Here is a 13,714-nt window from a genome sequence, read left to right on the forward strand (position 1 = left end):
ACTGGATCCCCTTTGAATGACACCAGAAGCTTAGCCAATTGTTGAAGTCAGTCATTTTGTCCTTATATTGTGGTATCATTCTGGGCGAAGGCAGGATGCTACTCGGGGGAGTTCTTCCATGTCTCTTTTCATGTAGTCCAGGGAGGTACATCTCAAGTCATTCACTCCAACATGGACAATGACAGAGTCATATTTATATGTATATATATATATGTGTGTGTGTATATATATATATATATATATATATATATATATATATATATATATATATATATATATATATATATATGTGTGTGTGTGTGTGTGTGTCAGCATATGACTGAACCAAAAAGATCAAAGTACATAATATCAAAACGTATACTGCGGTGGTGGTGCTGCGGTAGCGTTGTCGCCTCACAGTACGACGCTGTCCGGTTCGATTCTCAGCTAGAGTGTCTTCTGCGTGCAGACATGCGTGAATGGGCGTACCTTCATGGAAGGTTGTGCGTCAGGTCTGGCAAGCCAGTATGTAAAAATCAACTGCCAATCATCATCGGACCGACGTTCCGCTATGGTGACCCTTAACCGGGAAAAGCCGAAAGACACAGACATAATATCAAAACGTAAGTTTTGTAGGGGGTAGCAAGCCTCCATGCACCCCCATACCCCATGCATGTTATATATACCAACTCTGAGATCACACCACAGTGGGGAAAGGGCCAATTTACTGATTTCTGCTGTTCTGTGTTCTCACATAACTCTTTTTGTATGGGTTCATAATATGTTTATAGATTCATAGCAGATTACTAGGCTGATGGCCCTAGGGCCTTTACAAGCCTAGCCATGTTATACCTTCATTCCCTAATTGACCTTGGTTAGATGGTCACTATTCACAGAGCGAGTGAGTGATCAGCACTGACTGCCCCTGTCCATGAGGGACATAGGTGCCACCCCGGGGTGAATTTACAATCTTCCCAGTTCCATCCAGTTGTCTAGGTTGCACTTGCATAGGGTTACTGAGGATCTCTGCTTCACATGAATTGGGAGTTTATTCCAGTAGAGTGGCAATCTCTGGGAGATATATCTGCCTCTCCATCATGTTCTGATAATTTCACAGGCTAGGTTGAGATCCCTGGAGTGAGTGACTGTTGTCCCATTTGATTTGTGGATGTGCATCATTTCCATTAGGGCAGGGTCAGAGACTGCTCTGTAGGCCAGGCACAAGCTGCCTCTCAACTGCCTGTAGGATACAGAGTACAGTGACAGGACTTTCAGTCTTTCCATGTAGGTTTATGTTTTGGAGTCCATCAATTTACTTGGTGAGAAACCTCTGTGGTCTCTCCAGCTGCTGCAGGTGTCAGATGAGGTAGACGCAAAAGGGAGCATTGTACTTTATTAGTGGTCTGATGAGGGTTGAGTACAGAGGAGGTATAACATCCTTAGTTTTGGGTGCGATGCCCTTACTTATGGGATACACAATGAAGAAGGCTTTCCTTACCACTGTGGACACATGATGATCAAAGTTGAGGCTGTTATCAATCCGTGTTCCCAAATGTCACACTACTGGGTTTGTGCTTAGGGAGGTGTTTTCAGTATTGTAATTTGCAGGGACTTCTTCATTGCCAAAGGGGATAATGCACTTTTTTTGCTTTTAATTTTAGTTTGTGGCTTTGGCACCAGTCACTTCTCTGTGTTAGCCCCTTTTGTAATATGTTAACATCATTTGGGGACTCAATGATTGTGCCAGTTTGCAATCATCAGCAAACGTGGTAAGCCATGGGCCATCTACTTTCGCCTGGACTTTCAAGAAATAGATTCTAAACAGTAGAGGGCCCAGCACAGATCCCTGTGGTATGTCACTAGTGACTGGTCTACTGGTAGAGGTGGAATCCCTAACTTTTACCTTATGCATTCTGTTGGTGAGCCATTTGGCTACCTATCTAGTGATGTACAAGTTAATCAGCAGCTGGAAGAGTTTCTCAATGATACTGAAGTGGGGGATTGTGTCAAAACCCTTGGCTAAGTCAAGATAGGCAGTGTGTACTGTTTTGCCTTCATCCAGGGCTTTGGTGATATTCTCAGAGAAGTCCACCAGGTTCAGTAAGCATGATCTACCCTTAACAAAGCCAAACTGGGTTGGGTCAAGAGTTTGAAGGTCACATATGTCTTTGTTGATGAGGTCCATGATGATTCTTTCCATAGCCTTGCAGATGAGGCTGGTTAGACTTATGGGTCTATAGTTCCCAGGGTCGGTTGATGGACTCCCTTTGTGCAAGGGTATTACTTTAGTTGTTCTCCAGTCTGCTGCAACAAAGCCAGTGCTCAGGCTGAGGTTAAAAAAGAGTGCCAAGTGGTTCTGCTAGGTCTTTAGTAAGTAGCCTGGTATGTTATCTGGTCCCATATAGACCATGTTTTTGGCCTTGGAGAGCACCGATATGACCTGTTCTTTGTAGATATTAGGTAGAGGACTGGTGTCGGGTATACTATGGGGTAATGGCTAGTGAGGATAGGGAAGTGAAGTTTCTGCCTAATCTGTCAGCTAGCAGGTTAGCAACTTCCTCATTTTCCATATGTGAGGTACCATCACTATAAGTTCATCATGTAGTTAGGTGTTCCCTTTTAGATTTCAGATATAATTAAATAATGCCTTATGATTATCCTACAAGATATATGATTTGCTTGTTCAAGCTGTGTAGGGTATTCTTTCTCCTACTGAGTAACTTCCCTCTTCTTCTTAGATATCAGTTTTTTTTGTTATATAACCTATCAATACTTGAGGCCCACCAGAGTGGCCTGTTTTTTGGGATGACCTGGTTTTGATCCGGTTAGGTACAATTGAGTCTGTGCAGTTGTTTTGTGGTTACACAGTGCATGTGTACATATGAGTCATTGTTGGCAGTGTTTGAAGGGAGTTTCAAACATTTTATACCATTACCTAGTAGACTGTAGTTTTATTTGGAGAAATTTTTCATTTTTTTTTTTTTGCTCCTGTGGTGGTGTTGGGCCTGAACGTTACTTCAGAAAAGACAGATTTATGGTCTGACCTTACCAGGGAAGGCAGCACATAGGGGGTAGTGCAGTGACCCCCCCCCCTCATGTTAAGTACTAATAGGATATTTGAGACCCTTGTAGGGGTGCAGACTAGCTGTTCCAGGGCATTTGTATTGACAAAGTCCAGGAACCTCATGGCATGTTTGTGCTCGCTTATGTCACTCAATCAATGGAAGGGTAGTTGAAATCTTCATGACCAAATTGTTTGGCTGTATATTGAGTGAGTCTAGTAAGTCTGGATAGGTGGAGTGCTTCTCTTGGTTCATGGTGGGGGACCTGTTACCAATGATGTGGTAGGGTGCTTTACCTTTAGTTAGTTGGACCTGGAGTAGCTCAAAAGAGTCATACAATTTCACCAGTCTCTAGATACATTTGGCTTTAATGAAAATGGTTACATCTCCACCTTTGGTTCTTTTACACTTTTTTTGGGTCTAAATGTGTGGAAGGCATTGCAGCCATGTGCAGCTGAGGTGCTCTCTGCAGCCTAGAACCATGTCTGAGTGATTGCAGAGATATCTGCATCTTCCAAGGTGAGATATAACCTTGAGTTTCTCAAGTGGATTTTTTTACATTGGAAATTCTGTTGTTTTGACATTGCCTAAAAAGAGGCACTTTGGGAAGGCAAGCACCTTTTCCAGTATCCAAAAGCCTAGATGAGACAAGTGAAGACCATCTGTGGCAAAAAAGCATGATCTATCTTCCCAGACTGATGGATACTGGATCCCCTCCTGGACTGAGACCAGAAGCTAAGCCAGTTGTTGAAATCAGTCATTTTTTTTGTCTGTATTGTGGAACGGTCAGAAGGAGTTGCATTGTGTCTTTGTGGACTTAGAGAAAGCATATGACAGGGTGCCTAGAGAGGAGTTGTGGTATTGTATGAGGAAGTATGTAAGAATGGTACAGGATATGTATGAGGGTAGTGTGACAACAGTGAGGTCTGTGGTGGGAATGACTGATGCATTTAAGGTGGACATGGGATTACATCAAGGATCAGCTCTGAGCCCTTTCTTATTTGCAGTGGTGATGGATAGGTTGTCAGACGAAATCAGACAGGAGTCCTCGTGGACTATGTTGTTTGCAGATGATATTGTGATCTGTAGTGAGAGTAGGGAACAGGTTGAGGAGACCCTGGAGAGGTGGAGATGTGCTCTAGAGAGGAGATGAATGAAGGTCAGCAAGACTAAGACAAAATATACGTGTGAATGAGAGTGAGGATAAAGGAATGGGGAGGATGCAGGGAGTAGAGCTGGCAAAGGTGGATGAGTTTAAATACTTAGGTCAACAGTCCAGGGTAATGTTAAGTATGGAAGAGAGGTGAAAAAGAGAGTGCAGGCAGGGTGGAGTGGGTGGAGAAGAGTGTCAGGAGTGATTTGTGACAGACTAGTACCAGTAAGAGTGAAAGGGAAGGTCTACAAGAGGGTAGTGAGACCAACTATGTTATATGGGTTGGAGACAGTGGCACCTGACAAAACGGCAGGAGTCAGAGCTGGATGTGGCAGAGTTAAAGATGTTAGGAGTTGCACTGGGTGTGACAAGGGTAAACAAGATTAGGAATAAGTATATTAGAGGGTCAGCCCAGGTTGGATGGTTTAGAGACAAGGCCAGAGAGGCAAGATTGCATTGGTTTGGACATGTGCGGAGGTGGGATGCTGGGTATTGGGAAAATGATGCTAAGGATGGAGCTGCTTGGTAAGAGGAAAAGAGGAAGGCCTAAGATAAGGTTTATGGATGTGGTGATGGTTGGTGTGATGGAGCAAGATGCAGAAGACAGGAAGAAATGGAAATGGATGATCTGCTGTGGCGACCCCTAACGGGAACAACTGAAAGAAAAAGAAGTGGCATCATCCTTGATGAAGGTAGAATGCTGCTCAAGGTTGGGACATGCCTACCTGGGACACATAATTTGAGAGTTCAGTCATGTCTCTCTTCATATAGTCCAGAGAGGTATGTCTCAAGTCATTCACCTTAACATGTATGACAGTCATAGAGGCAGTTGTTGAGTGACTTGAGTGCATGCATGATTTGACACATCCTAGCAACCGACAGCTAGCTGACTGTGACCTTCTCCTTGTTCATCCTGGTGAGGGGGACATCTGTGTGTCTCACTTTGGAGTCACCTATGACCAAGACATTTGGTTTTGAGGTGTTTTGCCTTATCGGCTTATTTGCTGAGACACTGGTGTATGTGTTATGTGTAGTGGATTCTATTTGCTTTGCAGTGTGTGCAAGTGATTTGTGTTTGGGAGGTCTCCGATCTTTTGATAAGCTTCTATTGAGTACCTCTGCGTATGTGGGTTTATGATTAATGACATTGTTTTGTGTGAGAGATGATGTGTGTATGTGTGCAGACAATCTGTTTGATGTCCAGTTTGTTGTTACATGAGAGAATTGATTCCAAATTCATAGTGTAATTATGTCTCTCACATACTGTATTTGTTTGTTTTAGGAGTAAGTGGTTGTCAGCATACGTGAGGCAATGGCTGCATTCCCTCAGGATGCCCATGTCAATCTGGCTGGCTGGAGAAAAGGTTGGAAACTGACCATCCATGATGGAAGGTTTTTACCATAACTACTTTTGGGGAGTGGGCTAGTTTGATGACATTTTGCTGTAGGATTACCAAAGAGGCTTATTCTGTTGAACCCTAGGGGTGAAACCTATGGCGACACTTTTCAGTGCACAATTGAGTTCCTGCAATGCAGCAGGGAAGCTTAGGAGGATTCTTTAACAGATCTCTAGGACAAAATTGTCTTTGAAGGCATTTGTGCCTGTACAGGACACCGCTGAATACCATTGAGCGGTGCCCAGCTATGTGCAAATGTGAAGCTTAAATCCAGGTGAAATTAAATACTTTTTAGCTAAACTGCCAATGGAAAACACACAATGAGCTTTCCTCCAGTCATCTCCAACTCAGATGAAGCTCAGACCACTTCTGTCACTGGGGTGTAGGCAGGGCCCTCCTAATGTAAGATGGCTGGATAGTGCTCAAGTGTAACACTACAGTCTAGATTCGGCAGATCTGAATCGAGTCTATGCTATGTACTGGCTACTTAATGGAACAGAACATGTTTAAAAAGTGCAGAAAAATACAGTAAAATTCAGCAAAATTAGGCAGCAAAACGATAAAATACAATCAGCAAAGTGCAAAGAAAACTCAAAAAATACTTATTTTTTTGATTTTGGCAGTGGATGCTTAGGATTTCAGAAGAATCTCTCCAGATCTTTGGCAAAAGTTGCCAAAAGTTGAGCAGCTCTGGTTATATGACCTGCACTGGTACCTCCCTCTGTACAAACTGACAACTCTTCCAACAGCTGTGAACAGTGGGAGACTATGGAAAGTGTTTCCTATACAGGATTTTAAACTGGAGACGTCTACTTATATAGAAGGGACAGGGAACCACATTTGCACATCACAGTAAAGTTTAAACCAGCAGTTTCCGACTTGGATGGGTCAAATTCTGCTTGCTCCCACCAGAGTGCAAAAGAACCCTCTTAATGTAAAAAAAAAAAAAAAAAAAAAACTAGTTTTGAGCTCAAGTACAGTAACAAATGCTTTACAAAATTCCTGCAGTATCAGGTATCCTTAGAAATAAGTTCACTAACCCTGAGAAATGTTCAACAAAATACAAAAAATGCACAAAGTAAAAGAATATTTTGATGGAATCAGAACAAATTTTGCAGTAGCAGAGGAGGTTAGAGAATATTAGAATACTGTTTAAACAACCTAACAGTAGTACAGTAACAAACAGATGGTGGTTCTTTAACAAGTAAGTGATAAATTTAACCAAATTAGTAAATGTGGCACAGAAGTGTTAAATAGTACTGAGACAGTTAGAGCTACTGCAAAAAAAAATATATATATCAACTTTCTAGGTCCAGATGGTTTTAGAAGCATTCCAAGTCTTGTAATCACAGGTGTCCAAGCCAGGCACAGGGAAGCTCTGAATAAATGAGCACGATCTCACAAAAATGTAATTCTTGTATACCAGCAGGATGAAAGACTTTCACACAGTTAATCCCTCAGGCAATTATGTAAAAACAGAATAATAAATTTTAAGCCACTAGTTTCCCACTTTGATGGGCTGAATTCAGCTCTGCTCCCACCAGAGTGCAAAAGAATCTTCTTAATATAAAACAAACTGGTTTTGAGCTCAAGTGCAGTAACACATGCTTTACAGAATTCCTGCTATATCAGGAATCCTTGGAAATAAGTTCACTAACCCTCAGAAATGTTCAGCAAAATACAGAAAAAATGTCATTCTGCATTTGACTGAAACAAAAAGATTGAATGGGGTTTGGTTATTTGAAGAAATGACATGAACCCCCCCTCTCTTCCTGTGTATGTATGTATGTATGTATATATATATATATATATATATATATATATATATATATATATATATATATATATATATATATATATATGAAAGCCCTTCAAAATCCTGAATCTCAAAATCCCGAACTCAAAATCCTGAAAGCTCAAAATCCTGAAAACTCATAATCCTGAATCTCATAATACTGAAAAACATACAGGACACCAACACTGATGTGTGATTGTGCGGACATTCGGGTTAGGGAGCAGGTCAGGTAAGTGTGCGATTGTGATGGATGTTAGGGTTAGGGGCGGGTTAAGTGAGTTAGGGTTAGGGTGCAGGTGAGGTGATTGTGCGATAGTGACAGAATTTGGGGTTAGGGGGTTAAGTGAGTTAGGGTTAGGGCACAGGTGAGGTGAGTGTCGATGGATGTTAGGTTAGGGTTAAGTGAGTTAGGGTTAAGGCGGGTGAGGTGATTGTGCGATAGTGACAGAATTTGGTGTTATGGGCGGGTTAAGTGAGTTAGGGTTAGGGCACAGGTGAGGTGAGTGTGCGATAGTGACGGACCTTAGGGTTAGGGTCTGGGTTAGGGTAAGTGGATAGATAGTAGTGTATGTGCAGTGTAGTGTAGCTGCAATACAGTCTGTGTTGGTGTCCTGTACGTTTTTCAGTATTATGAGATTCAGGATTATGAGTTTTCAGGATTTTGAGCTTTCAGGATTTTGAGTCTGGGATTTTGAGATTCAGGATTTTGAGCTTTCAGGATTTTGAATGGGACCCATATATATATATATATATATATATATATATATATATATATATATATATATATATATATGTGTGTGTGTGTGTGTTTATCTAATGTTACGTCGACATTTGTGTTTGTTGACAACTAAAACAGAATCTGCAATACATCAAAAATGTGAACATCAATGCAGTACTACACATGTGCTAAGAAACAACATTGTTGCATGCAAAACCTAATAGAAAACATAAAAAATTATGTATTTTGCAGGGTGGCAAGTCCTCAGCCACCCTCACATCTCCTGCTAATTATATACAGCTGCACAGAGATCACACAAAATCTGGGAAAGGGAATATTCCCAAAGCCCAAACACTGAGAGATGTGCAGTCTCACTCATCTGTTGAGCAAAAGTGGACAACTAAACATGTAGGCCAAACACACTATCGACTGAAGCATCAGCACCCATACACACACATATTTTTGTATTTATGTGTTCATGTATTTAGGTATATGTGTGTGTATTTTGAATGCATTACTGTTACTTGACTTTGACAGAAAGTATGCCAATTTAGTTAAATTCACATATCTATACTTTGTGAAACATAAGTAAATGTTTACAGACAAATGCTGTTTTTCACTGTGTTTTTAATTTCTTTACTATTTATTTATTTATTGACATTTGATTTTTGGAAAAGTCTGATTGGGTAGAAGCCTATTTTTAGGTGAGGTCAGGGGAGAAAAGCTCCAAATTCTTACAAAGCATTTTAAGAACAATATTTTTACAGTCTAAAAATAATACAAAAAAAAAAAAAAAGTTCGCCACAGCGGATCACCTGTCCTCCCTTGATTGGTAGTGGAGTTTTATGGTGTCGAGTTGCCAGCCCGACGCCCAACCTTCCACAGAAGGCACACACATGCACGCACTCACACCTAGGGCCAATTTTGAGTGTCCAATCCACATCTTTGGGATGTGGGAGGAAACCGGAGCACCTGGAGGAAACCCACACAACCACAGGGAGGAGATGTAGACTCGCACAGAAGGCACCCCAGCCAAGGATCGAACCGGAGAACCTCTTGCTGTGAGGTGGCAATGCTAACCTCTGCACCACTGTGGCTGCTTATTGTACCAAATTAGACATAATATGAAAATATTGGTTAATCGATAATAGAGAAATTTTAGCCAATTTATAGAGAAATTCAAGCACTGAGATAGGAATTGCAATACAAAGTAAGATAAAATCAGGCTTATGGTATATTTATAGTTAAAGTCAGGGGAGAGTAATTGATAGAAGTAAGGAAGTGAGTGAAGGAGGGAGAGTAAAGAGATGTAAGGTATGAATAGGTATTTGATCACATTTAGGGATATAGTTTTTCCTGGTGTTGAGCAGGAAGAGAACCAGCATTTGGCTGGATGGTCTTTCAGAATGGTTTTAATGAACTGGAGGGAAGGTATTGACCTGATGGATACAGATAAGGAGTTTCAAGCCTTAGCAACGTGGTACGAGTACAGACAATGCACAGCAGATTTGATAGATTTGTGGACAGACAGGAGTTTTTAGTCATTGGAATGTAATGATCAATTGGCAACATAGATGTATGGAATGTTATTTTAGTGCTGGACAAGCAGATGGATTCTGGATAATTTCATAGGCGGTAAGAAGCTGTATATATATTAGATGATGGGGTAGTTCTAACCAGTTTACACTTTTTAGTGCTGTACCGTGGTGGGTTCTGAAAGGGATATTTGCTGCAAAGTTAGCAACTTTGTTACAGCATTGTTCAATTTTTGATTTTTGTGATGCCTGGAGGTTAGTAATGATGCCATAAAGAAGTGTGGCGAGAAGATAAGTAGTGGCAAGTGTAGCTTTAGTTGTGCTAGTGAGAACGTTTTTGGCTCACTAAAGCATCCCTATTTTTTTATGAGTTTTTCTTATGTGGTTTATATATGCAGGTTGAATTTAAGATTATTATCCATTAGAGACTTTAATATATTATCAAGAGAGAGTACTTTGTTTAGTTTTTCATGGGAAAAGGGTTTGGAGAAAAGTAGTATTTTTTTTAGGGTTGAGCATGACTTGGGAGTTACAATGCCATGTTTCAGTCGGTGTTGAAGCTTGTTGAGTAATTTTTTGGAGGTGTGGCATGTTGTCAGATGTGCAAATGAGAGTACAGTTATATGCATACTGTATTAGGGAGGCCTGTTTTGTGGATGTGTGGAGGGTGTTAGTAAGATTGTTAAACAAGAGGGGACCAAGGATAGAGGCTTGTGGTACATCAGTGGTGACTGAAAGGTATGGAGAGAGGGTTGAATGCCATTTTACTGACTGATACTGATTAGAGAGGTATATTTTGAACTATAGAAGGGTGGACTAATAGAGACCTAATGAGGACATTTGAAGTAGATGTTTGCTGTGACAAACTGCGCAGAAGACTTTAGACAAGTTGAGAAATAAGGATGAGACTAGTTTTCTGTTACCTCTAGCTTTGTTGACAGTACTTATATAGGTTAGAAGTGGTGTTAGTACTATGGGTAGGATGGAAACCATATTGTATGAAGGATAGGAATTCTTCCTGCAGGAGTTTGTGTAGCAACTGTCTTTGAATACATTTTTCAAGTATTTTGGAGAAGGAGATAAGATTGCTGTAGGTCTAAAATCAGTAACACCATTAACTATTTTGTGCAGAGGGATAATGTGTGACTTTTTCCAGAGAGGGAGAGGGAGCATGGGATTCCTGGATTAACCTATTTGTAAGGACCGAGACCAGGTAGGCAGTGCTTTCGGCTGTTGTAAGGTACTCGCTTGGAAGGTCATCAGCTGAAGAAGAGCATGGTGTAGATTTGTTTAGAGTAGTTTTATATAGGATTTGGCACAAGTTTGAAGGTAAAAATGTATGTGGTGATACATGGCTGCTGGGCAGGGTTAGGATTAGATGTTGAGGAATCCTTGGTTTGAGATGCTGTACTATTCATAAGAGTTGAATTGTATTGCAGTTTGAGTGATGTTATTTATTGGAAGAGGGGTTAGGGTTGAATTTATGGCTGGGATGCAAGATTTCTTTAATGTCTGTCCAGAATTTCTTAGAGATGTGTTTGCTATTATTCTGAAAGTTGTTTAGTATAATTTTTTTGTCTTCATTAATTTGCTTTTTAGTACAATTGCAAAGCATTCCGAAGCTTTCAAGATAATATGGTGGTTTATATTTTTGCCATTCTAGACATGCTTTTTTCTCTGTCCTGCATTAGCTTTCTACTGTTTTTGCTTTGCATTATTTGTTTTAGTCTCTTCCTTCTAGGAGATGTAAGGCTGTTCAGGCAACTCAGGAACATTATATTGAACTCATTTACAGCATCATCTAAGGTAAGATTTTTAGAAAATTCATTTAATAGATGATAGTGTTGTAATGAACATTTCTGGGTTAAACTCGGAAAGGTTGCGTGTTTTTATAAACACACTGTTTAAGTGGATCCGAGCGATGTCTGGTTGTATAGATTGAAGATGATTACTGAGATAGTTGGACATGGTACCAAAGGTGGTGTATTTGCTAGGTCTGATACTAGGATCTAGTCTAATAGGGAATCTGATGTCCTGCTATAATGTGTGGAGCTGTAGACTAGTTGTGTGAAACCAAATAAGTTCACACTAGATCTAGTGGAGTTAGAGTTCATGTCCAAACAACTGACATTCACATCACTTAGTAGTTTTTCTTGTGGAATTGTTATAGATACCCAATGTAGAATATCTTCCAGTATAGCTGTATTGTCATCAGGAGGGATGCACAGAATGGTAATACATATTTGTTTATAATTGTTTAGTTTTAGGAAAGTAATAAGAAGTTCTGCTGAATTGAATTTTGGTATTGGTTTGTTGTGGGGAAATGTGGTAGTTATTGGGAAATGTTAAAGCAATACCACCACCTTATATATATTAAATACTGTGCAGAGCCAGTGTATTATGTAAAATTAAAATTGTACAGATAAGCCAAGAAGAAAGGGGACTAAAGAGGGCAAGAAGTATTTAGATTGAATTCTTTGAGTTATAAAATGCTGAGAGACTCATCGAAGATAATTTTTTTATGTGGAACAAATGTTGGGAAAAACATCTAAAGTACATGCTAAAAATATTCAGTAAATTTGTTGAACCTAAGGAAAATATAAGAAGCAGTCTAACAGTGTAAAAGACAAAAGACACAACAAACACTTCACTAAAGAAGTAGAACAGTAGTGTTAAGATACCACTGATTTGCAAAACTGTTGCCTTAAGGGTAATGCTGACCATAAAACTGTGATAATTGTGACTTAAGTGTTTGTCAGGGTTATTAATTATTTACAGTTTTTGAAAAGTAGTAAAACACAGACTTCAAGAAATTGCAGAGCATTTACTGCAGTAATTGCATTGGATGTGATATCAGTCCTCGCTCACTGAAGACTGTTTAAGAAGATTCGCAAACCACTTATGTTGTAATTGAGCAAATCTCTAACAGAGCAGAAGATGCGAAAAGATTGGAAGCATGCACACAGTGATTTAATTTTATAGCAGTAGATTGTGTCACATATGACAAAAAACAGACTAACAAGAAAAAAAACTAACAATTTAAAATAATAAATAGCATATCCTTGAAGAACCAATTTAAGCAGTATGGAATGCTGGGGACATAGATTGTAGTCATTATAGCAACATTTAGTACTTCTTCTAGGTATAATTAAATTTTAGTAACCTATTAGGAATGACCATAATTGAAAGCATCCATATTTTTTTTTATTTAAATCAGACTTTTTATAAGTTATTTTGAGTAGTCTTTCTACAGATGTTAATGATGGATGCGAGATAGTCTTTGCTAAACAGACTGAACATTATAGTTTCATAGTTTCATAGTATAGTACTAGGCTATCTCCCTGGGGCATTTATAAGCCTAGCCATCGTGATGTGGCTTTTACCACCCCATGAAATGGTACAAAAATGTACAGAATAAATCTAGAATACTGTGCCTCTGTCTAGTAGTGACACAATGAAGGTCCCCTTATATAATAGAATTAGTTTACTGTGCCCCTGTCTAACAATGACACAGATGTGACCCCTGGGGTAAACTTTCGATCTCCCATCCACTCATCAAGATTTCTCTTGAAGAGAGTCAGTGAGGGACTCTGCCTAATACAAACTGGGATCCTGTCCCAAAGCATGGGAAGCCTCTGGGTTATGAATCTATCCCTCCAGCATGTCCTATTCATACTTGTGCCGAGGTTTAAGTCTTTAGCTCTCGTGGTCCTGATGGATTTGGATTTTTTGAGGTGGAGCATGTCCATCAAATCCTGATTGGACATGGCCTTGTACGTCAGGCAGAGATCACCTCTGAGCAGGTGGAATGCTACTGAATAGAGCTGAAGTTTCTTTAGTCTGGCAGAATAAGACATATGTTGGAGACCCTTGATCCTTTTGGTGAGGTACTTTTGTGGTCTCTCCAGCTGTTGCAAGTGCCAGGTGAGGTACATACCAAATGGGGCATTGTACTCAATCATGGGTCTGATGAGGGAGGAATATAGGGGTTCAATGACATCCTTGGATCTGGATGTGAATCCCTTCATGATGAGGTGTGCAAGGTAGAATGTTTTTCTAACCACTTTGGCAACGT

General features: G+C 40.0%; 1 protein-coding gene across 4 annotated transcripts in view; it reads left to right on the plus strand.

The window, feature by feature from the left end:
• Window positions 1-13,714, plus strand: part of OSBPL3 (oxysterol binding protein like 3) — a 2,414,360-nt gene that overhangs the window by 294,809 nt on the left and 2,105,837 nt on the right. The window lies entirely within an intron of this gene.

Source organism: Protopterus annectens, chromosome 3.part1 (genome assembly GCF_019279795.1).
Source record: "Protopterus annectens isolate FY-2018-M chromosome 3.part1, PAN1.0, whole genome shotgun sequence".
In the NCBI taxonomy this organism is placed as follows: domain Eukaryota; kingdom Metazoa; phylum Chordata; order Ceratodontiformes; family Protopteridae; genus Protopterus; species Protopterus annectens.